Consider the following 26,880-nt stretch of genomic DNA (forward strand, 5'->3'; position numbering starts at 1 on the left):
TAGGAAAAAAATGTAAGTTGCACTCTACACCTGTCTCTCTCTTCTACCTGATATCAGTCCATTTCTAGAATTTTATATGAGATAAATTAGATGTATCTACTATAGTATCAATCACAGTGCTGACTGTGAAAATGTAACTACTTAAAAGAGTCAAAGGAGAACTGTTCAGACTGTGCTAGAGTGTATACCACGTCATAGGGGACGATGCCATGACAGGAGAAGATACTCATGAGTATGTTGATAAACGAATAGAGCAATCAATAAAACTCTAAGCAAAATATTTTTAATTTTAGTAACAAATTATTTTCATCTTCATTTTTAAAAGTTTATATTTATATATAAATATAGATAATTAAGTTAAATTAATTATACAGTGACTAGAAGACTAATACCTAAAAATATCAATGGATGTTATTTCTGAGTGATGGGGCTAAGGCGGGTTTCTATTGTTCTTTTTACTAACTGTCTTTAAAATGTCTACCATGATTGATTTTATAATAAAAACTTTACTTTTTAAAAAAAGAATAAAAAGTACAGGTATACAAATATTATTAGGACAGATGAAAGCACAAAATCAAGCAGCAAAAATATTATATTAAGGGGCCGACCCGGTGGCATAGTGGTTAACTTTGTGTGCTCTGCTTCAGCAGTCCAGGGTTCACCAGTTTAGATCTTGGGTGCGGACCTAGGACTGCTCATCAAGCCATGCTGCGGCAGCATCCTACACAGAGTAGAGGAAGATTGGCACAGATGTTAGCTCAGTGACAGTCTTCCTCAAGCAAAAAGAAAAGATTGGCAACAGATGTTAGCTCAGGGCCAATCTTCCTCACCAAAAAAAAAGAATGTGAAAATTATGTTAAGAATTCTGCCCCAGCAAAGCCATGGCAAGTGAGGAAAATCCTAGTTCTGAACATCTTATTAGACAAAGTAATGAGGGAAACACAATGACTTACAGAATTTTTGCCATCTATTAGAAGTCTACCAATTTATAAGAAGAAAGTCAATTTATCTACATCCTCAGATCCAAGAGAAATTTTGCATGAGGGGCACTGAGCAAAAAATGAGAGTAGTCCTGGAGAGGACCTCTCTGAAATGGCCACAGGCACGACAAACATGGTCTGTCCCATGAGCCCTTGGTGAAATTCAAGGGCGTAACATTAGATGGAAGTTGTGAGGAGAAAATTCCACCTGGACTGGGGACAAGAACGTGAAAGATTCCTGGAAGGTCAGAGCTACTCAAAGTGTGGTCTCCACAAATGGATAAAGAAGATGTGGTGTATATACACATGGAATACTCCTTAGCCATCAGAAATGATGAAATCCAGCAATTTGTGACAACATGGATGGACCTTGAGGGTATTATGCTGAGTGAAATAAGCCAGAGGGAGAAAGTCAAATACCACATGATCTCACTCATAAGCAGAAGATAAAAACAACGACAAACACACACATAGAGACAGAGATTGGACTGCTGGTTACCAGAGGGGAAGCTGGGAAGGAGGAGGGTGAAAGGGGTGAGTAGGCACACGTGTGTGGTGATGGATGATGATTAGTCTTTGGGTGGTGGACATGATGTAATCTACACAGAAATCGAAATGTATTATGATATACACCTGAAAAACAAAGTGTGGTCTCCAGGCAAGCATCAGCATCCCTGGGGGGCCTGCTGGAAATGAAAGGCATGGCCCCCTCCTCCTCAGACCTCCTGAATCACAATTCCCAGTAGGCCAGGAAGCGGTGCTTTAACACGCCCTCCAGTTTGAAAACCCTTGTGGTAGACAACTTCCTGCTTGCTTAGCACACAGATAACGCTCTGTGAACGTTGAGGAATGACTGGTTAAATAACCCCTAATCACTCCTAGAATATCCATTTCCCAGCCGGGATGTTGGCAGCAGCTGATGACAAACAGGACTGTGGTCACAGTGAGGGTTTGACGAGGACGCCTTGTTTGTAGTTGACTGAAGGGCGGCCCACAGTGTTTTCTGCTTCTGCTCCTCATTAACGGAGCCCCACCCCCACATCTCTTAGAGGGAAGCCAAAGAAAGAGGTGGAACTTTCCACAGAGAGCAAGATCTATTAAAGACCACAGGGTGACTCAAGATTGTAGGAATGGCCTTGCCCATGAAAAGTGTTGAGGTCAGAGGTTACCAAACAACTCCCCTGCTAAAACCTTAATGTGGTAGCAATAACGTGTGTGATTTCGTAGAAGTGTCTTCAATGTGCCCATGCGTTAGGCACAATGTGGATCTCCAGATAATTAAGGGACTTCACTTCCACTATGGCAGTGTACTACTTTCCTAGGGCCGCCATAACAAAGTACAGGCCAGCTTCAACAACAAAAATGTCTTGTCTCACGGTCTGGAGGCCAGAAGTCCAAGATCAAGGCATGGGCAGGGCTGGTTCCTTCTGATGGTGATGAGGTAGAATCTGTTTTGTGCTGTCTCCCATCTACTGCGGGTTGCTGGCAATCTTTGGGTTCCTTGGCTTGCAGAAGCATCACCCCAAGCTCCGCCTCATCTTCACATGGTGTTCTGTGTGTGTGTGTGTGTGTGTGTGTGTGTGTGCATCTGTCTCCAAACTTCCCCCTTGATAAGGACACCCATCATATTGAATTAGGGCTCACCTTACTCCAGTATGACCCCATCTTAATTAACTAATTACATCTGCAATGACCCTATTTCTAAATAAAGTCACATTCTGATGTACTGAGGGCTACAACTTCAACCTATGAATTTTGAGAGGACACAATTCAACCCACAACTGGCTGTTTAGTATTACGTACTTGGAGGCTACAGCACACTTTACAAAAAAGACTGTCTATTGAGTTTAGTGTAATTAACATTGAAATATTTTTACTAACAAGATTTAGCTAAAATATTTAAATTCACTTAGAATATCATGATATTAGCACTAATAATAGAATGGTCTTTTAATTATAAAAAGACAGTATGTCTGCATTCCAATAATTCACAGGAAATTTTTCAGGCATAAAGGAAATAAGAAAATTATTGTCAACCATTTGAGTTGTATTCTTTCAGATGTTTTTCTAAGTATATTATATCTTTCTAAATAGCCATGTGTCAAATTTTTTGGCCAAAAATAATTGGGTTTTTGATGTATATCATTTTTAAATTGGCTTTGCTTTTTTCACTAATTATGTTATGGGTGTCTTTCCAGGTGAATACATGTAGCTCTGGGTTATTCATTTAACGGCTACCTAGGACTCCCTTGTAGGCTGGGTCAGAGGTTAGTTCTTACTGGTTTTCTTCAACATGTCAGGCCCCCACCTCTGCGCCTCTGTCCTTGTGTTTTCTGCCCAGAAAGTCTCTTCCTCCATTCATCCATATGTCTTGTTCCCTCCTCTTCTTCATCTTTGCTCAAATGTCACTTCCCTGAAGGCTTGCTGACTATCAAGGATGACACACTCCAGTGCCCTCTTTCCAGTATCCCTGTTCTTGTCTGCTGGAGTCTTCTCCATCGCCTTTCTCATTTCCTACATATTTTACTCCATTACTTTGCTCCTTGTCTCCCCCACCAGAATGAAGGCTCTCAGAGGGCGGGGATTTCCTCCTTTTGGCTCACAGCTTTAACCCTGCGTCAAGAACACTGCTCAGCACACAGCACGTGCTCAATGAAAACCGCTGAAGGACTGACCCACCTGCTTATTAGTAGAAAATTAGGTCACTTCCTATATTCCAAGATTAAGAACAAAGTTCTTTTGAAAACTGTCCAATTATTTACTTAGGAACAAATCCTAGAAATTGTATTAAGTCAAAAGACACGAATGTTTTAAAAGTTTCTAATTAATGGTGCCAAGTTTGTGCCTCACACAGTACATCAAGCTTTCAATTTATAAATTGTTTTCAGATATAAACCACATTTGAATCATTCCAATAATCTAAATAGTTAATGGAATAATAATTCATCCTAAAACTGATCCATTCCTGAGGCTAGACACTTTAATCTGAAGTTCACTGAGGAGAAATCAAATGTTGAGTTGTGATCCAGCAGATCAATGGACTTGAAATTCAGTTCTCAGAAGCAAACTTTTTTAATGGCATGTTTCCAATCCATCCTACGGGGATGATTTCCAAGGAGCTAAGTTAAGCACTTTTTCCAAGATTTGGGGCTAACCAATTACAACACGGTTTAAAAATTCTGAACTGAAAAAAAATCTTTCCTGGGGTCTTTCTTGGGCTTCATACAACTATTCGCATGGCACATGAACAGAGACACGAATAGGTCACAATTAGGATCCACTGGTGAGGGGGCCTTTGTTTGTCCTCTGCTATAGACAAACAATGTCTGTGGCTGGCATCTGGATCTCAGTTTGGGGATTAGCACTAAAATCTTTAGTTGCTCAAGTGTGTGTTTCTTTGTTTAGGAAATAAGCCATTTGTAGGGAGTTACTAAAAAATTCATTATGCTTCAAATTTTTAGTGAATTTCTTAATAACCTTTTTTACTATTTATTTTATTTGTCTGTTTATTACTACAGCCATGCGCTGCATAATGATCTTTTAGTCAATGCCAGACCGCATAGATGATGGCGGTCCCACAGGATTCGTGCCATATAGCCTAGGTGGGTGGTAGGCTACACCATCTAGGTCTGTGTAAGTGCTGCAGAGGACAAAGAAATTTTTCTCTACCCTTCTAGGTTCTTCTGGCTGGTCTAAGAATTAAATTGACATGAGACAGATGCGCAAGAGAAAAACAAACAAAAGTTTAATGACACATATATATGGGAGAAACTCAGGAATATCGAGTAACTCGCCAAAATGGCCAATGCCCTCACCTTAAACACCATCCTCAGCTAAAGACAAAAAATGTTGGGGGCGCGGAGAGTCAGGGACTTCAAAGGGAAGGAAGGCAATTCACAGGGAGGTGAAAAGGAGCAAACATTTGGAAAACAAGTGCGTTCGGCCACACAGAAACAGAAGAACAGAGGGAGCCCAATGAACAGGCTTTTCTAGGTTCCTCCTTGTCTACCACCTGGTTCATGTTGTGCTAAGGAGATAGTTTCCTTCCTGGGACAGGTTTTTTTTTTTTTTTAATCTGAGTTCTTTTAGTCAGTTAAGGGGGAAGTAACAAGAAAACTTTCTGAGTCTTTTGTTTCTTAAAAATAATCAGCCTAAAATAATCCTCACGTTAAAGAGACACATTTGGGGTGGCAAATTTTCTTCCCCTTCAGTACACTCTATGATGTTCACATAGAAATGAAATTGCCTAAGGACCCATTTCTCAGAATGCGTCCTCGTGTTAAAGTGACGCATGACCGTATTACCTTTTTAAAAAGTTTTTGAGCTTAATGAATTTCTCAGGAACTTCCTGGACACAATGGAAGATTCCCAGCCCTTGCAGTTATGTGGGACCATGTGATGGAACAAAAGTGAAGGATGTCACTGAGGCTCGAGGTATCATATAGGACAGGTATGAGTTCCATGTGCTCTTCTTTCCCTTGCTAAGGTAGCCATGGAAGCCACATGTTGATACTATGGTGTCACGAGATGGCAGAACTTCTGTCAGCCTGAGTGACTATGTGGTAGCACAGGAAATAAGCCCATGCCAGATTAAGCCACTGGCATTTGGAATCAATGTGTTACCACAACATGACTTAGACGACACATTTCCCCAGATCTCCATTAATGGGGTCACCAGCTTTACCAGGTTTTCTTACATCCCTGGTGAGATGGACCAAACCAGGGAGCTGCCCGCCACTCCTTTCACTGCTCAGGACCAGAACAAGAAGTATTTCCAAATAAGGACACTGGTCATATTGGATTAAGGTCCATTAAGTCAAATGTCCTACTTTGACTACAACCTGTGGGTGCAGGTGTGCACTTCAAGAGACAAAAACAAAAAGGAAAGTTCTCATACCATAAAAAGTCACTTATGATGCCTGAGTGGCTCTTGCTCCTTCTCACACACCTTGACCTTGTCATTCACCATCCACGTTGGGTATATACTCAGACACCAAGTGAATAACACTGCCCCCAGAAGAGATTTAAGGGAGAAATGATCAATACATATAATATCAATGTCACAGATGAAGACACAACGGAGTTAAGATCAATGGATCTCTGATGTCGGATAAAAATATTTTGAAAAAATTAAAAACAGCTAGGAGATGGAAACAGCTTTTTTTGCATAGTGTGGCCAGGGCCAGGCTCCCTGGGGTGACTCTTGGGCAGAGAGCTGACAAATGTGAAGGAGAAAGCCATGACAATTTATGGGGAAGAGTGTTCCAGGCAGCAGGATCAGTGACCCCAAAAGCCCAAAGGTGGAAATGATCTTGTAGTATCCTAGAACCAGCACCAGTCAGGGTGGCTGCTGCAGAGTGAGCTGGTGGCGCTGGGAGGCAGGCTCCATCATGTAGGGCCTTAGGAACATGAGAAGCAGTTTGGATTTTATTCGCATTGCCAAGGGAGGCACAGGATCATATTTAGCAGGGCAGTGGGATCATCTGATTTGGATGTTGAGGAAAACACTCTGACTTCTGTGTGGAGAAGAGACCAGAGGGGGCCAAGAGTGGAAAGGGGGGGGGGGAGTGAGGGATTATTTTAGTATCCAAGAGAATGACCTAGTCACTTGAATTAAGGTGCTAGTGGTGGAGGAGGTGAGGAGTGGGCACTTCGGGATATGTTTTGAAGGTAGAGCATAGAGAACTTGTTGATGGATTGGGTATGGGGGAAAAGGGAGTAAACAACGATGCCTAAACAACTGGATGAATGGTCACCCCATTACTAAGACGGGTAAAATCAGGGAAGGAGGACATTGGGGCCTGGCGGGGGGAGGGGTGGCTGATCAATTATTTTCTTAGACAGAAGCTACGTTAACTATATGAAGTTGAACAGAACATCATATTAGATCAAATATCTAATGTATCTTTATTCCTTCTGTCAAGATACACATCCCCACACTAAATATTTGGTCCTTTTTGATAGTCTTGATCTGGCTCTATATATAGATATACACAGGCATAGATATAGACATATCACATGCCTTTTATAATAAATCCAATCATCATTAACAGTTTGGTACCCATCCTTTCAAAACTCTCTCCAAACATAAAAATATACATACATAGAATTTTACATATATGGATTCCATATTATACATGTTGCTTTCATTTTGAGTGGCATATTCTATCATTGTTATTTCTGGAGGGTGGGATGCCAGACTGTGTTATTTAACTTTATTCTTGTATTTTTGTGAATTATTTGCAATATTTAATGAGCAAATAATTATTTATATAACCACACATACAAAGAAAGTGAAGATCTCCAGAAAAGCTCTTCTCAAATGGGAAGAAAGGATACTAAAATCAGAATAGGAGCAATGGGTCCTTGTTACACATTGTAGGTGACTCAAAACGAGCCCCTCTACAGTTTAAGAAATTCTGCACTTGCTGTTTGGATCAAATCTGAAATCTCACGTTTACTTTTAGCTGTAGTCCGGCCAGCACAGAATGAAGTGACAGGATTTTAAAAAGTAATGCTGGCGTTGTGAATCTATCCTCGGGAGAACAGCCCGGATGGCATAAGAAATAAAACACCCTGGGAAAGAACAGTCCAGGAAACTAGAGAGCTGTCCTGGAAAAGAATAGAATGAGGATTAGAGGGACGCATGAGTGCGTTGTCATCAAATATTTGAAAGGTTCCATTTGGAAAATGGATTTACTTATTCTTTATGGTCCGACTAGTTCCAGAGGGTCTCTCTCAGCCCATGGGGTGAACTTTTCTCGAAAGGCCAAAGGGCTCCTCCAATGGAAGAGAGAGGCGAGGAATGTTGCATAACCGTCGGTCAGGATTCTGGAGATTCATTAACTGGGTGAGGGATGGGCAGGTATCGCTCTAAATTTCTCTCCATCTCTGATCGACACTGTTGGGTTTCTTGGAGAGGAGCAGACACCTTCCTTTCCCGAAAGCTCCACTATTTGGACAGTTACATGCTCCACCGGTGCCTGGCTGCTCCTGATGACAGTGATGGAAGGCTGGAAAGCAAGAGTTTTCTAAAGAGTGCATCTGGGGCCGGCCCGGTGGCGCAGCGGTTAAGTTCGCACCTTCTGCTTCTCGGCAGCCCGGGGTTCACCGGTTCGGATCCCGGGTGTGGACATGGCACCACTTGGCATGCCATGCTGTGGTAGGCGTCCCACATATAAAGTAGAGGAAAATGGGCATGATGTTAGCTCAGGGCCAGGCTTCCTCAGCAAAAAGAGGAGGACTGGCAGTAGTTAGCTCAGGGCTAATCTTCCTCGAAAAAAAAATAAAATAAAAAAAATAAAGAGTGCATCTGATTTCAATAGGATTCACTTTGTAGTTTTTAAGAATCTAAAAGGAAAGTTGAAAATGTAAAGATCTGCAGCAGTAGATGATCTCCAAAGTCCCTTCAAGGTTTAAAATCTGGAATTTCGTAGTTATGCAAAAAGATCAAAATTCCCATCTCAGAAGATGCTCCTAGTATTTAATATGTAGCTCAAAAAGACCAACAGAGATCGACTTGGGTAGCAGCTGAACTATAGCCCATGCTAAACCTTCATGCCCAAAGGACAATGACTGGTCCCATCAACATGAATATTAGAATTAAATCATCGCAAACTAGACCTTTCTTTAATTGGGGTGGTGGGCAGGGGGAGGGGTCTGCAGATCTGGCCTTCCTTCCACAAGGAGAAATATGGAGAGCAGGATCTGAACACTTGGGGCTCAGGGGACCGTCAGAAAGCTTGAAGCGCCTGCCCTAACACATCTGGTGACCAGGGGTGTAGATTCCCCATGGAAGGGATGTCAAGTCATCATTATTCAAAGTGACCCTCCCTCCACTGGGATAATCAGAAACAGTTCACAAATAAAATAAGCTGTAAGATTCTTCATCTTCCTTAGGTAACCTCCCTCGCCTGGTGACATCACTCGACATGTGGCGACATGGTTTCTCCAGGACTTTTTTTTCAAGATTGGAATCTGGCTGAAGGCTAAAATTACCACTTAAAACAAGGATTGACCTTTCCTTGACACTTTGAAGAAGGGTCCATGTAAATAGCTACCCTTACCCTCGGACTCGCCGGGGGAAAACCTCTGCTTTGCTTTGGTAGAACATACTCTTGCTTAACTGGGAAAACACTTCTTTAAAACCTAAATCAATGAAGAGATGCAATTTTTAATTGTTTCATAAGTCTGACTTGGACATGTGAAGGCAATTCCTATTTTATATGTAGCACAGGGGCAAACAAGTCTCAAGAGATTAAAAATCATGTTCTTGTGGTTTTCTTTTAAAAGCTGCAAATTTGAATTCAATTAAAAAAGTCATGGCACAGGGACAAAATAAGAAGGAACAAAGCTGGGAAAACGGCCGTACCATTCTTGAGAGTCAAGTGCCGCTGGAATGTGCATGTTTCCAATTACAGATTACGGCTCAGCGAGCTGCGGGAGACATATTCAGACAGAACCAACGCGGGGTGTTAAACAGAACCCAGTCCAGAAAAGCTGCACAAAGTCTTTCTTTCATTTGAAACAACTGCGTAGACAATTCAGTTCATTTCAAGAAAGGAAAACTTGTGTAAAAAAGAAAAATCATGTTACGTGATTTCTCTCTTTTCCCCCTCCATATACAGCCAAGTTGTGTCAGTATAAGAACCAATATTTTGCATTTTCCTGGTTGCTTTTAGAGCAAAAATAGGTTGCAAAGAGACTAAGAGTAAGAGAGAAAGAGAGCTCAATTCTTGTGCAGACAATCTGAAATAACAGAGAGGGAGACCTTCTTCCCATGATTCACAGATACAGATGGACAAGCGAGGATAATTGGACACGTGGAAGTTTTGGCAAGATAAACTGTTAATATATGAGTCAAAGGTGCTTATTTCTGGCTTCGTTTGAGAAGCAGGTAAAAGTTATACTGATTTTTTTTTTTCATATAATAAAGACACAATAGCTAGAGTTGGAGAGTATATTTAGGAGGAAAATGTGCTTGTGGGGTTCCATTTCAAATGATGGAAAATAATTTCTGGTCACTACTAAAGGTTATTTCATAAAACTAAAATGAGCCTCCACACCTATGTCATCTCTTAATCTGAAACAATTCTAGTTTGGAAGCAGGTGATTCTTTGCGGAGGATTCCAAAGGGGGAGCTTTATGGAAAAGGCTGGAGAGTCAGAAGCTTCAGGGAACTGGACGAGGAGAGCAGCGAAAAGCAAAGATTTCTGATTTTAGTCCCACGCCTGGATGTGTTTGAGCTGAGAACAGATGGTCCCGGGCATCTCACATATTTAGAAAAGAACGAAGCTTTGATGCCATTGTCTTCACCACACTCAGCTTCCTCCCAACTCCGCTTACCTAGAACTCAGTGGTCTCTATGGATAATAGAAGTAACTACGACCCTGATGTTCTCATTGATGATTTGCACATGAAGCAGACGCAAAAGAAATCAAATAATAAAATTACAGCAATTGACCCAACACGCCTCCCAGGGCTGTATCAGTTCTCAGCTGACTTTATAGAGACTTTCTGTAAAAATGAACTACTTAGCTAGCTACAGAGCTTCCTGGGGGCATTATCTCTTTTTCATCTCTGTGTTCCCTGGAACCTGGAAGTCAGCAAAACACCTGTTGAATGAAAATGAAGTAGAGTACTTTGGGATTTCAGATTTCCAAATTAAAGGATACACACAAAAATGTACTGTTTCAGACAAAAATTATTAGAACTCAGGACCAACACCCAAGTGAGGTCACAAGACACCTTTTTCTAAAAACATTTCCAAACAAGATAAGTGGAAATCTGACTCGGTAATTGAACTCAAGTCAGCACGTGGCCAGGGCGATGGGGCAGCTGACCCGGAAGGCATAACCCTGTGTTCTTAGTCTAAAGGCATTTCTGCCATCAGTACACTGGCCATGTGCTTATGTAAATACAAAGAAGTCAACCCACTTAAAAATGCTTCTCTTCTTATTTTATCTTCTTTGTGCAAACTCAAAGAAGCTTCACATAAAGGATCAAAGACTTCTCAGTGGTTCTTCCCAATGCACGTACCAGCAAGGGCTGCCGCACTTCAATACTTTTCAATGAATCCTCTAAAATGAAGGTTTTGAAGATGCTTGCCAGTGGAACGTCCTGCCTCACAGCTATATTTTTTAAAAGGCATTCAGTTTAAATTAATATATTTGGCCAGACAACTGTATTAAAATTCTTGTTATTTTTTCTGTTATAATGGTAGCCTGTGGTATGACTAGTCTTCTTCAAAAATCTGTAGAGTTATTGCTTCTCTCTTGCCTGGGGTACATCATGTGTTTTTCATTTGAGTGTGCTACATTGCAATACCTCATTAAAACAAACACTTAGGCTAAACGAGAGTCTTCATATCATGCCACGAAGGGCGTAAACTCACTTAGAAAGTTTCAGAGCCTCGTAACTCATTGCCAACCACTCTTATACCAGCTGCTCAATTGATATTTAACTCTGCTGGATGATATCACAGTATCCATGCTCTTAAAATTGCCTGCCTTTGGCGAGTATATATTTTTTCTCATGAAGCAAGCAAGGGGAGTTACATTAGTAAACAGAGCCATTGTTTTCCTACACAAGAAACAAACTCCTGCCCTGCCACACACACACACACACACACACACACACACACACACACACAGAGCACACACCAAACACTTCACTTCTACCTGTACGACAACAAAGAGTATTAGTACATTATGTGCAAATAAAGGCTTTATAACTCGCCTCTCCCCTGCTGGACAGCTCCCTCACTCAAGTATTTCCAAGACAGACAATACTACCATAGGGGTCTGCTCTGATCTTCACTCTCTGTGTACCGTCCTGGGATGACTTACCTATTACTCTTACCCTCGGCATGAGCCTGAAAGTCATCATTGACGGAAGACCAAAGTGTAATTTTTAAAAATAATTTCTACTATTTTTCTTTTAAGGTTTGGGAGAGGAGGTTGTTTTGAATGTTTCATCAAAGTTTCTATTGCCAAAACAACACTTGATTCAAATCATTCTCGAAAGTCACACATAAGAAGCCTCTGACTTCAAAATTTAGTCAGCTTTGAAGAACGATTTCTTAAAAGGCACCGACTGACTGAGGACAAGCAAGTGGCACTCAATAGCTTCATTCATTAATCTGAAAAAAGAGTTTTGCACCTCACACTCATAAAGATGACTACTGCAAAAACAAAAACAGAATATAACAAGTGTTGGCGAGGATGTGGAGAAATTGGAACCCGTGTGCACTGTTGGTGGGAATGTAAAATGGTGCAGCTGCTGTGGAAAACAGTATGGCAGTTCCTCAAAAAATTAAAAATAGAATTACCCTATGATCCAGTAACTTCACCTCCGGGTATAGACCCAAAAGAACTGAAAGCAAAGTTGTGAAGAGATATTTGTACACCCACGTTCGTAGCAGCATCATTCACAACAGCCAAAAGGTGGAAGCAACCCAAGCATCCATCAACAGATGAAGGAATGAACAAAATGTGGTATGTCCATACAATGGAATATTATTCAGCCTTAAAAAGGAAGAAAATTCTGACACATACTATGACACAGATGAATCTTGAGGACATCATGCTAAGTGAAATAAGCCAGGCACAAAAAGACAAATATTGTATGATTCCACTTCGATGAGGCATCTGCAGCAGTCAAAGTCCTAGGGACAGAAAGTAGAATGGTGGTTTCCAGGGACTGGAGAGGCAAGGGAATGGGAAATTGTTCATTAACGGGTACATGGTTTCAGTTTTGCAAGATAAAAAAGTTCTGGAGATTAGTTGTACCACAATGTGAATGTACTTCACATCAGCGGACTGCACACTGAAAAACGGTTAAGATGATAAATTGTATGTTATCTCTATTTCACCACAATTGAAAGTGAAAATTAAAAACTGAAGATTTTTTAGCACCTGTAACAGACAAAAAGCCTTTGATGTTTTACACTGAGTGACTATATCATGATTTTCAAAGCCCCTTTCGCATTCCTCCTTCATGCTTTCACAGAGCGGGGATTTGCAGATAACCCACGATGTGTAAATCTATGAGCTGGGGAAACTGGAAGACCCCAAATGAATCAAGGGTGTTTTTAAACCTGTATTTAAAGACCTTTCAGGGGCATAAAAACTAGTAATAAAGTAGAATGTGTTGACTATTGAAAGCTGCTATGTTTCCTAGGTTTTTCAACTCAACTGTAATTTCAAATATTCTGTCATGTTGGCCCCATAAATTCACTTGGGTTAATATGCTTGATTTTGATACAGCCTCTCTTTTATTAAGATGGATGCAGATCAAATGCTATGGGATTTCAGGGGTAGAAGGAACTTTTGGTTAAATCCACATCTTCAACCAATAAGGAAACAAATGTTTTTTATTAACACTATCTTTTTGATGCCTTTTCATATCTTATCTCTCTACTTTTCTGGCCTGCCTAAGCACGCTGTCTCTGGACCCAATCCTATTATATCTGATGGCTGATGGTAAGTCATCAGCTCCCTCTTCATCCCCAGGATGGAACTCATGTGCACACTTCCACCAGACTAGGATTAAATATCTTGCTGGTAAATTAGCCCTGAAAAGTGGACTCTCCAGGTAGATAGTGAGGTTGTCTCCAACCAAACCTAACTTACACAGAGGGGCTCTGGGAGCCCCAGAGCCATACAGCTGCATCTCCATCCAAGCCTGGAAAGCTGGTCCAACAACACCAAGGTTGAGCCATTTGGGGAAGGAGCTCACATGAAAATAATTGTGGTTTCCAGAACAGCCATTCTCTCCCAGGGCTAAAATACTCTTCCTTCTTTGATCTGCCTTGAGAACTCCTCTCCATCCTTCTACACCAGATGGAACCTCACCTCCTCAGTGAAGCTCTTCCCCTGGAATGTCACTCCTTCTTCTGTGTCCCCCAGCATTTTGTGCATTCTCTGTCAAAGCGCCTGTTTGCACAGCTGTATCCACCATTACACTTGGAGGCAACAGGCCACGCTTTTGAATGTTCAGAACATAACACAGAGCCTGAGATTTTGTGCACAGTAGATAGAAGAATGCATGAGCAGACGGGGCAATGGGGGGGTGGGTCTCATTGGTATTCATATTTCAAAATGCTACGTGAAAATTGTGCAATTAGCCATGACCAATCCGTACTTAAAAATGCCAAATTGATTTGACTGAAATTACTTCAACCCTGAAATTTTGTCTTGCAAGTGAAGTGTTTGCTTAACCAAAATTGAAAAAGAAAATTGATAAATTTAACAGACGCGCTTCCTTTTTTGGTAGATAAAATCTCAGGAGTTGGTGCTATGGGAGGAAAACAGAATTAAATGTATCCTTCAGTGTTCCTGGGTCTACTTGGCCCTTGTTCCTTCACAGCTCTTGGACCATGGGGACAGGAATGTGTCCAAAGAGACCAAGTGGTCTAATGAGAAATGGGCTCCTGTCCAGTCACTACCCAATTTACTACCCGACTGAGCTGCAAGGGGAGAGGCAGTGGCTGGGGGCAATTCCAGATTTCTGGAATTGGTGTCTGGTCAGAGCTTGTCCTCGGGCTAAGTGGGTAAGTCAGTGAACTAGTCTGTCAGCTTCCATGGTTTCAACAAAGTCGTGCAATTTCACAACGTACCACGGCCCTTTGTTTTCAATCAAATGGCCAGGCGCAACTGACACTGGCTGGGAGAGTGGGGGACAGGAGGTGCCCTGGGCTCATGGTTGTTAACTGGAAGTCAAAGGAGTTCTCAGTGTGGTTCTTGTTCAAGCTCTGCCATTGACTGACATGTGACCGCCAGCACAGCTACTTTGCTTTTCTGAGATTCATTTTCTATTCTGTACAACGAGACTGAGCTCCTTTCACAATTGCCTGAATCCTTTCCCCAGGAACAGAGACTGCCCAGCATCTACCCAGGACAACTGGTAAGCCAGAACAGCAGTTAAGCCTTTCTAGACAGGAATAAATGAGCTTACTTAAGCTCTCAGAATCTCAGGTTTCTCACCCATAAAATGGAGAAGAATAATGCTGCTTTTATCTCGCTCACAACATTGTGAGGTCAGGAGCTGACCTATTTGTAAAGGCACTTTGAGGATAATGATGCTGAGGCTCTATACCAACGTGCAGTGTGATGGCGATCATTCTCCACCTCCGTTTTAGCTCACTGAACATCTCTTGAGTCCACAGAGAACTCAACAAAAACAGTAACTTCTAGATCTGTGCCGACCCTATGGTAGCCATGAGGCAAATGTGGCTACTGAGCTCTTGAAAGGTGGCTAGTGTGAGTTGAGAGGTGCTGTAAGTGTAAAACACAGTATTTTGAAGATTTAGTACAAAAGAAGAAAGTAAAAGTTCTCATTGAGTACTTTTACACTGATTATACGTTGAAAGGATTCTATTTTGGAGATCCTGAACTCTCAAGATACTGACACAGTCTTTAAAGAAAATATATGACTAAAATTAATTTCACGTTTTTTATACATTTACTTTTTTTAACGTGGTTACTAGAAAATGTAAAATTACATACATGGCTCACATTCTATTTCTATTGGCCAGCCCAGCTCCAGACTGATGAATATAACTTTTGAGTTATTTTCAGCATGAGAGGATAGAAAGAAATCAATGGATAAAGCCAAAAAGTTAAAAATTATAGACATTTAGAAATCTCACTGTATTTTTGGAAGAGGCAATTTTAGAGCGTGTTCCTAACCACTGAAGCCTCTGACCGCCTCACTTCCCCTCACCCAACGGTTTGTTTTTGCTAATGGGTCCTGCTCCTGTTCACACTCAGGCATGTCCGTGCACACCCAGGAATGTGGGCACGTGTTCTAATCCCGGGTCAGCATCCTACGGAGCAGCAATTCCCCAGTTTTTCTTCAACTCTAGGTCAGATATGCAAAACAGCACCTCGATCACGTGACCTTTTAACATCATTCAAAAAATATTTAGTTTTCTACTGCCATTTTTTTCTTGAGGTGAAATTCACATGACGTGAAATAAGCCATTTTAAAGTGAACAATTCAGTGCATTGAGTATACTCACAATGTTGTGCAACCACCATTTCTATCTAGTTCCAAAACATCCCCATCATCTCGAAAGCCCTTACGTGCTTTTAAGTACCCATTCGTCAGTCGTTTCCCATCGTCCCTCCCCCCATCCCTATGTTTTGTGCACAACTGAGTTGCCCTTAGCTGTAAGTTAACATTTAAACAAAAGTAGTGATAAACTACAAGCCCATGGTGAGTGAACTGTTTAATATCTGTCAATATCCTGACCTAGAACGATTCACCTAGATCGCAAAGGAAGACATGGGCAAGAACACATACCTGCCTCTCCCACCTCAGCAGAACAAAACCCCCTTCACACAGGGAAGCCCAACCAGGTGTCAGGTCCTGTGATCTGACCCTCAGTTAGGCTCAGCCACCCCATGATACATCAACACACGTGCGGGCCCCAGATCCTGCCTTCCGGAGCTCTCTAATGCCCCTTGTTAATCCAAATCAAATCCTTACTAGGAATTAGGCTATTCTTCTGAGTGTAAAACTTTTCAGTCTGCCTCCATAAAATATTTGCCACATGTCAGCTGACTCACTGATTTCCAAGCTGTCAGTGAGAGGACATTTTGGTGATGACAATGGTGGGTGGCACACTGGTGAGCATTAAGCTGGTAGCTGAAGAGGCCAGGCCAGGAGGCCGTGGCGTGGACCCATCTCACCCATGCAGCAGAATTCACAGGAAGGGGGCCGGCTGTGGAGGCTCTGGGCGAGAGCTGGCTTCTTAGCTCTCCCTTCAGCGCTTTGGTGGTTGTGCAGGATGCGAGTGAGGGGGTCCTTGTACACTTCAAATTCCACTTAACTGGACCACAACTGCGAATGGAATATATCTATCATGCCTTTCTATACAAGGTTTTAAAATGCTGTCAAACCCATCTGGATGAAAGATGCCATCCAATTATAAATTCTTATTACTCTTTTTATTGCCTTGTAAGAGTTCTGATGTTGGCTTTTTACACGCCCATATGTTTCTGTTTAAGGCGCTTCATTCAAATAGAATTTGAAGAAAAGTCCAGATTACCCAACCACAAGGACCTGAGTAAAAATCCCCTCAATCATTGTGGTAACCCAAATAAATTCAGAGCTTGAAGGTGGGTTGCCTGGATAGCTCTGGCTAAAAAAAAAATGTGTTATCTCCAATTTCACCTTACAGCATTATAATACATCTAATTACACTTCATTTACAACAACAGGAAGGTCTTATTTTATGCCACATATTGTCCCTTGCTGTAGTATAAAATAAGTCTGAAATGGTTGACATATCACTAATATTATCTAAAAAAGCCATCATAACATGAATTTTAAGGCAATAAGTCAGGCTTAAACAGAATCTTGAACAATTCAAAATTTACTTTTCAAATGAATGAGATTAAAACACCATCAAATTTATTGCAAAAAACAAGTTTTACTTCAAACTGATTTAAAATATAGATCAAATAAAGTATATAATTTGTAGTGTACTTAACAACAGAACTTTACCATTTCAAGTAGAATTCATGTCACTCTTCTCAAAATTTATAATCTGAAGGGGCCGGCTCTGTGGCCTAGCAGTTAAATTCGCAAACTCTGGTTTGGTGGTCTCAGTTCGCTAGTTTGGATCCCAGGCATGGACCTACACACCCCTTGTAAAGCCATGCTGTGGCAGGTGTCCCACATAAAAAGTGGAGGAAGATGGACATGGATGTTAGCTCAGGGCCAGTCTTCCTCAGCAAAAAGGAGGAGGATTGGTGGCAGATGTTAGCTCAGGGCTAATCTTCCTCAAAAAAAAAATTGATAATCTGAAAATATCAACAGCCTCGAAGTAAAAATACTACCCATTTACAAATCCATCAAGATGCCCTGTGATTTTTTTTCAACACAAATTACTCAAATTACTGACTTTTCTTTGTACGTATTTTCCAATGACTTGTTTATGAATTCTAGAATAGGTCTGCTATGACTCTACAAAGACTAAAAGATGTTTACAGGAGAAATGACATCATCACCGGGACAGGCTTAACTGTGTTTATACCAACTGGGCTTAGAGGGTCTTCAAAACATGGCTTTAAAATCTTATTCTGTAGCTTAATGTGTTCCTGATGTTTCTGGAGCAACGTTTTTCTAAAAATAGGTAAATAGATTTGTGAAAAGAAAATTCACTTTTCTTTTAACTAGTGACTAATTCACCTTCTTCCAAGATAATATGACACGTAAACTGTGAGTACCAATGGGGTGATAAAACAGAAAAAAAAAAAAAAAAAGCACTAACTAGGTATTCCATACAAGTCATTACTACATAAGAAATAAAAAGAATATTTTATAAAAAGGGAAAATTAGGGGCTGGCCCAGTGGCGCAGCGGTTAAGTTCCCATATTCCGCTTCGGCTGCCTGGGGTTCACCAGTTCAGATCCCGGGTGTGGACATGGCACCGCTTGTCAGGCCATGCTGTGGTAGGCGTCCCACATATAAAGTAGAGGAAGATGGGCACAGACGTTAGCTCAGGGCCAGTCTTCCTCAGCAAAAAGAGGAGGATTGGCAGCAGATATTAGCTCAGGGCTAATCTTCCTCAAAAAAAAAAAAAAAAAGAGGAAAATTATCCATAGGGGTATAAGAAATTCCCTATTACTGTTAGCAAATTGACTGTTACCAGCCTAAAACTGTTAAAAGCTTTTTAAATCTGTCTTTCTACGTGAGACTCTTCGGATGAAAGTCCTCAAGTAGAACGTGCCTGACATGTGGCCGTGGAGTTTCTGTTTGAACTTTCAGTGATAGAAAGCTCTGCCCTTTAAAATTAATCCCACTGGTGTTTGGTCAACAGGAGAGAACTGATCTTTCTCTGGAGCTGAAATCACCCTTTCTGTAGCTTTCCCCATTCATGTACCTTCTGCCCTAGCTAGATTTACGTAGAATAAGTATCATTTGTCTTAGACACCATAATACCTAAAATATTCATCTTGCTCCCCAAAGCCGTCCAATCTCCAGGCCAAACATCCCTGAAAACATCCCTCAGATGATGTGATTTCAGATCTTTACCCTGCAATCACATTCTATTTACCAATATCCTTATTGATTTATCAACCATGTATGCATAGATCAAAAAAAAGAGTACGCTGAAATATGAGTGGACATATTTCTAGGTAGAATTATGGACAACTTTTCTTCTTTATGCTATTCTGTGTTTCCCAATTTTCTACAGTGGGCATATGTGAATTTTATAGCCAGATAATTCAATACATATTCCACAGCCGTTATTGAGTGCCCACTATGTGCCAGGAATTGTGGTGTGAAGTGAGGCTGCAGCCACAAACAAGCGAAATGAAAACGTCTGCCCTTGTGAACTTACCTCCTCATTGGAGGACACACGCCGTCAAAAAAAAAAAAAAGAATGAAATTAATAGCATGTTAGAAAGTGATATAAAACTGAGAAGGGGAATAGGGGTAAAGTGAGGGGAGCACTGATAAACAGGATGGACAGGGAAGCCCTTACTATGAAAGTGATAAAGACCTAACGGAAGGGAGGGAATAAGCCGCATAGATATTGGCCAGAACATTCCAGACGGAAGGAACAGAAACTGCAAAGGTGCTGGAGCAGGAACATGCCTGGAATGCTTGAGAATCACAAAGAAAGCCCGTGTGGGTGGAGTGGAAAGAACAAAGGGTTAAGCAGTAGGAGATGAGGTCAAAGAAGTAACAGGGTCAGACGGTGTCAGGCCTCAGGGGCCTCTGAAGACTGGAGCCTCAGTGAGCGGAAGGCACTGGAAGGTTTGCAGTGGTGGAGTGACATGGCCCACCTTCATGTTTTAACAGGTGTTATTGTTTTTAGTTCCCTGTGGAGAACAGACCCACGAAAGGTTGGAGAAGAAGAAAGGAGACTGGGAATGAAAGCAGCCATGATCCACACACAGGATAATGGTGTCCTGGACCAGAAAGAGAGCAGCGGAGAAGGGGTCACACGCTGGATTTCCAAGGTTCAGCCAGCAGGATTTGTGAAGAAAACATAGTTAAAAGAAATGTCTGGAACTAAACACAACTCTCCAAATGTGGTCTTACCAAAGCAGAAGAGAGAGAGGATTTTACATTCCCTTTCCCAGGGTATCCTATTCTAACAAACACAGAAACCCTAAAGACGAGCCAACTGACATGATAAAGTGATTAAAGGAGGTACACGGCCCATGTGGGAGTGACCTGATGAGGGCGGAAATATCTCTAACTAAAATTCCTCCCACTAACCACAGCCTTCTCTCCTTCCACCTTCCCTACGCCCTCGCTCTTTCTGAAACTCCCTGTATCCTTGTTAAGGCCCCTCTTCCTTGACTAGGCTCTGCTTTCCCAGATCCTTTAGCAAATCATGGTTTCACTTGCCTCCCCGAGGTCTGCTCATTATCCTCTTACTAGTACCCTGAAATCTCCCATCTAACTTACTAACCAGAAGGCTGGGCACCCCGCCTTGGTCTTCTTTCTCTACCCCAATCCCAGAGACGAAGAATTGCTGGAGAAATCACGCAACTCTATTGGTTGGATCTACCACTAATCCTGTACATTTTTTAACTCATTTGGAATTTACCTCTACTCCTTAACTTTTAAAATTCATTTCTAATTCACTTCCTACGTAATACCCAACACTGCTATTGGAAACCTTCTGTTTTTCTGCCTCTTGCCCCAAACCTATTCTTCCTTCACTCATAGAGGATGACCTGGCCTTTTATTTTGTTGACAAGAATAAAGCCACAAACTTTAAGTTGTTTCAGTGTGAGCCTCTCACTCTCAAGGTTTCTCAGTAGCTTCACCCGTATCCTCCCCCTTTTCTCTTGACTCAGAGGCACAATCTCCCTTGTGCCTTTCCAAACCTAACCCCTCCCTCGGTGCCCTGGAGACAGACCCTGCCAAGGTTTTCCAGCACGCTGTCCCATTCACATTCACGCTCTTTTCCCTTTTGCATCTCCCATCTTTCTCTCTGCAGTGGATATTTTCCCTGCAAGAGAAATTTCTTCTATCCTAAAGCAAATAATCCAAAACATCTCTTGACTCCTCTTAAGCCGACATTCAATATCTCACTTTCCTCTATTTCAACAAAAGCTAATTGTGCCAGTAAGGCACTACAATTCTCAGACAGAAAGACAAATATAACACAGTTGTCCCCACTTATCCACGGGGAATGAGTTCCAAGATCCCCAGCGGATGCCTGAAACCGTGGATAGTACTGAACCTTAGATAGACTATGTTTTTTCCTATACGAACACACCCACGATAAAGTTTAATTTATACATTAGGCACAGGAGGAGATTAACAACAATGACTAATGATAAATTAGAACAACTATAACAATATACTGTGATGAAAGTTACTGCAGATCTTAGCAACCTCAGCATATGATTTTTTTCTTTCCTTATTAAGTCCAGAACTTTCACCTTTCCACTTAAAAGAAGCACTTTAGGGCTTCTCTTTGGCATATCCGAATTGCCAGCATTGCTACTCTTGTGCTTTGGGGCCGTTATTAGGAAAATAAGAACACAGGCACTGTGATACCATGACAGTCTATCTGATAACCAAGACGGCTACTAAGTGACTAACGGGCAGGTAACGCGTACAGCGAGGATCCACAGGACAGAGGGAGGAGTCACGTCCCTGGTGACTCGAGACTTCAGCATGCTTTTCAGAACAGCGAGAAATTTAAAACTTATGAATTGTTTATTCCTGGTATTTCCCATTTAGTATTTTCAGACCGCAGTTGCCCAACAGGTAACTGAAACCATAGAAAGCAAAACCTCAGATAAGAGGGAAGTACTGTATACTCCTGTCCTTCGCCACCATATTTCTCAAAAACACAGTCAACACACTTGCCATTTGCCTGCTTTCTCTTTAATTACTTGCAAGGTGGTTGCTGTTGAACTCCACTGAAAGAGTGCTCCTGATGTGGCCACACCCACTCCCAGGGGTGACACTCTCCCTGGCTCAATAATCTTCAAAACCCTCCAGCTCTACACTGCCTCATCAGCTCCAGTTCACTTCTTGCGGAACACCTGTACTCAACTCTTCAAAGCCAAAGGTCCAAAACCAAATTCTCCAAACTTCTCCTCACTTCTCTTTTCCATCCAACTCCATCCTTCTCTTCCTCATGAACCTTCTTGTTCCTAGAAACGGCATCCCCATCTACAGGCCTCCAGGTCCAGCCTTCAGTCATCTTTAACGCCTCCCTTACCCTGACCCCTAGAACCAGTCAGTTTTAAAGTTGTCTCCTCTGCCTGTAGCTCCTACAGCCATCGCCCTACCCCATCTTGTGTGCCCACATCTTGTCTCTTCATCTGTAAGCCCTTCTTTTACCCTAGATGTGAGTGGCAACTCCCCACCTTAAAATCCCATAGAAGTTTTGACTTTTTTCTGTTACCACATTGACTCATGTTAGAACGTTTTCTGCTACGTCTGACCTTCTGCTACTCACAAGAAGAGCTCCAATTGCAGGGACCCTGTCTCTGTTCCTTCTCCGTCCACCACGAAGCCATACACACTGTGCAAGAAGAGCCGTACTACGTTTCCTTCAGTCCCACTCTAGCACGCCCTTCCTTACCCAGGTGTTTGCTCATGTGACACCACCAGGGACAGTACTTACTATGCAATATATGTCTTCCATGACCACAGTATTGTAATAGGAGCTCATTTTTCAGGCCTTGGCACAAGTGCCCATACCCCTGAGAGAATGCATTTTTCCTTTTTTTGATATACAGTTCTCAGCGGCTCTACTCTGGAGCCAAATCACTTTTACTCCTAATCACTGTGTCCACATCAAAAGAAACGCAATGAGGGGGAGCTGGAGGCCGCACCAAGAGACAACCTGGTCCAGCTCCCAGCCCGAAGCCACCATGAAGATGCTCGGAAAATGCTCATGAGAGGTGTCTGCTCCTGGGCTCAGCTTCCAAAAGCAATTTCACATCTTCTGGGGAAACTTGCGGTGGACAGTACAGAATGCCAAAGCAAAGCTTCCCACTGACCTTGGTTACCTATCTCTTTGTTGAGCTCCCTCCCTCAACTGAACATTTCCTGAGAACAAGAATGGCACCCAATTAATCCAATATTTCTAGTGCCTAGCAGTACATATCAGTGATGACTTATTTCTTGTTTGTGAGTAGATGTATGAAGTGGACCTCAATCCAGCTGACAACCATTAGGAATAATATTTCCCTTTTAGGACTTGAAGGCAATTTTGCCTGTTTTTAGGCAGTCTGACTGTCTATAGAATTGCTTCTTGTAATTGCCTTTGAGCTGGAGTATGAGCTAGGGTACTGGCAGAAGGAACAGGCTGAGGGATGACTCAAAGGGAATTTCCCATCGCCACTGGTTAGTCTGCCCTGGATAACTTCTGAGTCAGTTCACAGGGTGAAATGACAAGACATGGATCTTCCGCCATCTTCTTGACCTCACATGGTCTGATTTGTCATTAATATCCAGCTTCCCATGGATGTGGCTATGGGTTTATTTTTGCCACGATATTTGGAATTGGGTTAGTGATGGAAGGGGGTGTGTTCTGCATTGCATAGCAAAAGCTGTATGGCTGACACTGAACACATGTTTGACTGTATATTATATTTACAAATCCCACTATCAAGTCACTAAGTCGAAGAGAGTATCAAATTTATTCCCACAAGAGAAGAGGAAATGCTGCCTCCCAGGGGGAATGGAGCCACTCTCTGGGGCACCTGGAAGACACTCTCCTAACAGTAAGCAAAAGAAAAGCAATGGTGAATAGTGGGATTTTCACCACTAAAGAGGGCAACTGGACCACAGGCAACGTCTGCCATTAGTGCCTGAATTCCACTTCAGATCTTAGTAGCTCACGGATGCTTTTTGTTTTGTTTTGTTTCATGTTATTTACTTTGTGGACATTGAATTGCCTTCTATAAGCAAAACAAATGCAGTTACAGCCACATTTAATTACAAAAGAAAGACAAAATGATGCCCTTAGCCCATTCAGCTACACTCTCGGCCATTAAAATATTTCCATGAATCTAACAGCCAAAAATATTCCAACACCAGAACATTTCTTACTACAGCAAGAATGTGTAAGACCGCACCATTGTTAATTTGAGGCAATTTTTAACAGATAAGGTGTACACACATGTAACAAAAACCACGAAATGCACAAAACATTACATAATCCTTTACTTCTTGTCCAATTAAACACATAGATGCTAAGCAGGAAAATATTTAAGATATCTAAAACTATGTAATCATAATTGTTCTACATCAAAACTACTTTGGTGACATATGATGATATTTTTCTCCAACAAGTTTTTCCACCATGTCACTCTCTTGGGTCTTTCTCCCACCTCTTAAAGTCTAGAAAAGTGAAATAGCTTTTCACTATTGGACATTCACTAAATGGAGATGCAAGTTGCACCAGTAGGCAGTTCATGAAAGCAAAAACTTGCAGAATATCCCCGTGGGTCTCCCTGGGCAATCTCTGATCCTTGGAAGGTGAGGACCATATCCCACCCCAAGGAAATTTGTACCTCAAGTCATCAAGAGACCTATGACAGCTAATTGTGACAGCATATATAAACTGATAGTTTTTCATTATTAGTTTAGTTTTCTAAATTATGATCTAAAAGTAAAGTCTCTTAAACCAATGTAGGTAACCATTCTAAGACTGGTCAGAATCTTAGATTCTAACATTTTTTAAACGTTAGATTCTTAAAGTTTGCTTCCCTTGAACAGAAACCATTCTCATATGATTTTTTAAAGGGAAATTAAACAATAATTTTTGGAAATTCCACATAGCATGACTTTGGAAAAGTTTTTTTTTTTCGGTCCTGAGCTAACAGCTATTGTCAATCTTCCTCTTTTTGCTTGAGGAAGACTGTCCCTGAGCTAACATCTGTGCCCATCTTCTTCTGTTTTTCTATGTGGGACACCACCACAGCATGGCTTGATGAGCAGGGTGTAGGTCTGCACTTGGGATCTGAACCCACGAAGCCCAGGTCACCAAAGCAGACCACCTGACTTCACCACCATGCCATGGGGCTGGCCACGGAAAAGTTTTTTTTAATTGTTATTATTTAGAACAGCAGTGTGTAAATCTTCAGAAGCACATTAGAATCACCTGGAGGCATTTTTAAAAACAGCCATGCCTGAGTCCACCCCTGACCAATTATATTAGCATCTCTGGGGGTGGGGCCCAGGTATAGGTATTGTTAATGCTCCCTTGATGATTCCTGTGTATCCAAGGTTGTAAACCAGTGTGTTAAAAGCATCCTCTAAAGGCTTCTTAGAGTATCGAGAAGTGCTGAATTAAGATCCGATCTGTTGCATATCCTGACACCTACCAGCTGTGCACCCAAGACAGGGACATATCCAAGCTGCTAGGTTAGCTACATTACAAAAATCTATAACTAAAAATGTCTATCCATCTATTATGACCCAGGCTTCCCTAGCCTAGAGGCTCAACATGCTTTTCTGCAATTTGCTGTTAGGAATGTAAAACACACGCGCACACAGAGTATCACACAGTGCAGTGACTGCTGGGGATTATTTGGTTTGCATTACCACTTCTTTGGTTGCATAACAGGACAGTGTCATGGGAGATGAGTCTTTTGAAATGGAAGCTTGTCTGTGTGCATATATTTTTTTCATGAAAAAAAGAAAGTACAGAGAAAAAACTCACCAGCAGTAACAGGGCCTATGAAACATCCCCATGCACTGTCCTCCACTGTCTTTCCCATCCACTGGCTGAATGGAAAGGTTCCTGGGGACACAGAGAAGGGCGGAGGCTGGGGGGAAGGACGTTGGGTCCCTGAGTCACTGCCCACAAGAGAGCCCCCAGGAAGAGCCACCACACCAGGAACTCCTACACTAGACTGAGTGAGAAATAAACTTCTATTTCTTGGACCGCTGAAATCTGGGGGCTTCTTAGAGCTGTTAGTCTACCCTGATTAACTCTGGGTTAGCCCCTCACTCCTGCCCAGCCCCCGCAGCAGAGCCTAGTACAGTAACCTGAAGCTACAACTAGAGAACTCAGGTCTTCCACTAGAGAAGCCACCACTCAGAGTTACTGGGGCTTCCTGTACCTGCCACCCAGCCCCAGCCCACATTGGGACTCTTCACTTAAACACGCACAAAGCACATGCACTCAGCTACTCAAAGCTACAGGTGTTTGTGAAGAGAAAGTTCTAAATGTTTCCATGACCTGGGACCAGTGATAGCATGGATTACATTCCTTGGAGTGCCATGCAGAGTGTGAAATCTCCCCAAGAACTATGGAAAAATGAGAAATTTGAGACTTTCTCTATTTTTAGTGGGTAACATATGCATTTCTGAAAACTGTATGTAAAGCCAAAGGAAATATTTCCATATTGAATTTCAATAGTGCAATATGCTGTCTTAGAATAAAATGAAAAGATCTGGTACATAAAGATCTGTAAAGTTATATCATCTCCACTGGGTTTTGCTCAGACGGTGCTCCTCCAGGTTATGAGTTATAAGTGGATTGGCAAGCCTTTGTATCACATGCTACTAGGAGACATCTCCCAGGCTTCCAGGGCCACACTGGGAGTTTTAGGGCTCTGTGAGAATCAATGACCAAAGATATATTAGCTTGAAAAAAAGCTAATACGTTTTAAAAAAATAATGGTTAAATGTTTAACAACTTACAAGTCTTGGAACTTTAACAAAACAGAACAACACAGTGACAATTTAGATGTAAAGCTCTTAAAGGTGCAGAGTAAATCTTAACCACACGACAAAAACAATACACGTTGTGGACAATTTCCCTGGATTCTTCAGAAGACTCCCAGAATGCTCTAAGTATGTCTTTTGGGGTGACAGTTCCATAGAGATGTCGGCCCCAGCACCACCTGTTATTTATCTTTCTTCTTTATTCCTAAAGATACAGAATTAA

General features: G+C 41.8%; 1 protein-coding gene across 5 annotated transcripts in view; it reads right to left on the reverse strand.

Annotated features, from left to right (window-relative positions):
- ERG (ETS transcription factor ERG) overlaps positions 1 to 26,880 on the reverse strand; it is a 256,558-nt gene that overhangs the window by 134,238 nt on the left and 95,440 nt on the right. The window lies entirely within an intron of this gene.

Source organism: Equus przewalskii, chromosome 27, assembly GCF_037783145.1.
Source record: "Equus przewalskii isolate Varuska chromosome 27, EquPr2, whole genome shotgun sequence".
Taxonomy (NCBI): Eukaryota; Metazoa; Chordata; class Mammalia; order Perissodactyla; family Equidae; genus Equus; species Equus przewalskii.